The 2,568-nt window shown below is 36.2% G+C and overlaps 1 pseudogene; it reads left to right on the top strand.

Moving 5' to 3' along the window:
* Positions 1-345: 345 nt before the first annotated feature.
* Positions 346-2,197, top strand: LOC103783361 (intraflagellar transport protein 57 homolog; annotated as a pseudogene).
* Positions 2,198-2,568: the final 371 nt, after the last annotated feature.

The following is a 2,568-nucleotide window of genomic DNA, read 5'->3' as shown; positions in this document are numbered from 1 at the left end:
CTAATTAACAATTGTATCTATAGCCCAATTTTCTTTAGGAATAATCACATTTTACATAAGGTATACCTACATTGATAACTCCTAGATGTTAAAATATTCAATGAACATGAGTTTAAGAAAAAAAATGAATATTTGGGTGGTATACTTTCTGAGCCATACATATAAGAGAATGTCTTTCTGTTGCCATCATATGCAAACAACAATCTAGCTGGGCATGACTTTTGTTCTTTTTTTATGGTCTCCTGACATTTGCAGAGCAGAAGTCAAGGGCTACCACTCCTCGTTAGAATTTGCCAATACGAAGCAAGTGCTTCTTTCTGCAGCCAAATACTGCAGAAATGTGCAATGGATCAGAGAATCCATGTTGACCAAATGTACCAGCACAAAAGTGGAAGTGAATCTTCTCTAAAAGAGAGCAAGCGATTTTTTGACAAACTCCATAATGAAGTTAATAGTTAACTGGAGTGACTCATGCCTGCAGTCCTAGCTACTTGGGAAGCTAAGGTGGGTGGACTGTTTGAGCCCAGGAGTTTGAGGCTGCAGTGAGGTATGATTGCACCACTGCACTACTGCCTGGGCAACAGAGCAAGACCTTGCCTGTAAAATAAATACATAAATAAATTTTTAAAAGAAATTAGTAAGACTTTGGAAGAGATCAGCCACTGTGAAAAGTACATCAACCATCAGCTTGAGCACAGGGTTCAAGAATATCCTGCAGCTCAAACCTAGCTGAGTGATGTAAGGAGCCAGCACGGAAGTGGTGGAGTAATTGAAAGGACCAGACTTCTGTCTGAGGCTACAGAAGACAGAACATGTAAAACTAGAAATGGAAGAAAAGTGCAGCAGCATGACTGATGGTGATTCTTTGGTTAAGAGATGGTGATTCTTTGGTTAAGATTAAACAGAGCTTAACAAAACTGAAGCAAGAAACTGTTCAGATGGACATTAGAACTGGTGTTGTGGAACACACATTACTCTAATCAAAACTGGAGAAACCCAGTGTGACTAAGGACATACACGTGACCGTTATTCCAGAATCAGCAATAGATTCATATTAAAACAGGGTTTTTTCATGCTTCTGATTAGTGGTTCTTTATTTCAAATTACCACTCATGTTGCATAGATTTAAAAACATAATTATACCTCTTAAGGCATGTTCAATGGGTATTTTTTATACATACACACATATTCTATCATGGTGATTATGGTGGTTAAAGCCTTTACATTGAATATAATGCTTAATAAAATAATTACATTTTTTTAAAAAAAGAAGCATTGAGGAGATTTATAGGGTAGATGGGCATGGTAGCTCACATCTGTAATCCCAACACTTGAGAGGCCAAGGTGAAAGGATCCCTTGAGTCCAGGAGTTTGAGACTAGCCTGAGCAACATAGCAAGACCTTGTCTCTATAAATAAATAAATAGCTAGGCACTGTGGCGTGCACCTGTAGTGTGAGTGCTACACTACAGCTACTTGGGAGGCCAAGGCAGAAGAATCACTAGAGACTAGGAGTTCGAGACTACCCTGGGCAACATAGGGAGACCCTGTCTCTAAAAAAAAAAAAAAAAAATTCCATGCCTGGAGGTGTGTGCCTGCAGTCATAGCAACTCAGGAGGTTGAGGCAGGAGGATCACTTGAGCCCAGGAGTTTTAGATTACAGTGAGCTATATCACATCACTGCACTCCAGGCTGGGCAACAAAGTGAGACCTTGTCTCTAAAGATGTGAAAATAAAAATACAATTTAAAAATAAATAAATAAGTAAATAATTTCAAAAAGAGAGAGATTTATAGGACACAAGAGGAGAAACCACTTCTCTGGAGGCAGTTGGAAACTAACATGAGCAAATATGAGATTCACAGTGGCTGTCATGAGAGTCCTTAACAACTACCTGCCATGGTGTTTCAGGCTGAGCTCTTGAGTTTTGAACTTCCTGATCTTTGTTTTTTCAGGTCTTCCAACAGTTGAATAAGCTCATAATTATTATAATAAACTTTGTATCTTAATTACATGGAGTAACTTCTGTTTTCCTGGATGATTAGTGATTGATATAATATAGAAAATGTATTTGATAAAATTCAATATCCGATCCTTAATCAAAAAATAAAACCCATAATAAACTAAAAATAGATACTTAAAAATATGATAATATATCATTAGGTTCTATCATGTTTAATGATAAAACATTACAGGCATTCCAGCAAAAGTCAGAAATAGTACATGATGCACGCTAATACCATTATTATTTGCTGACGTATTTCTGTAAACTTTAGTCCATGAACAACAGGGTGTAATTACAGGATAGGAGAACAAAATATTCATTATTGTCAGATGTGATTTTCTTTTACTCTATAAAACCCAAATGAATTAAAATCAGTAGAAACTTATGAATTTTTCTTCATGCCAACAAAAACAAAGTCCGGTTATGAAATGTGGTGGGGAAAATTTACAATAGTAATATATATGCACATACATATGTGTGTGCATACCTATTTATATCATGATCAAACTTAACAAATCCATAGAAAGTGCATGAAGTAATCAATAAAACTTTTCTTAGAGAGACA

The sequence above is a fragment of the Pan paniscus genome, chromosome 10 (genome assembly GCF_029289425.2).
Source record: "Pan paniscus chromosome 10, NHGRI_mPanPan1-v2.0_pri, whole genome shotgun sequence".
Taxonomy (NCBI): domain Eukaryota; kingdom Metazoa; phylum Chordata; class Mammalia; order Primates; family Hominidae; genus Pan; species Pan paniscus.
The sequence above is the reverse complement of the archived record's forward strand: the minus strand, read 5'-3'. Positions and strand labels throughout refer to the sequence as shown.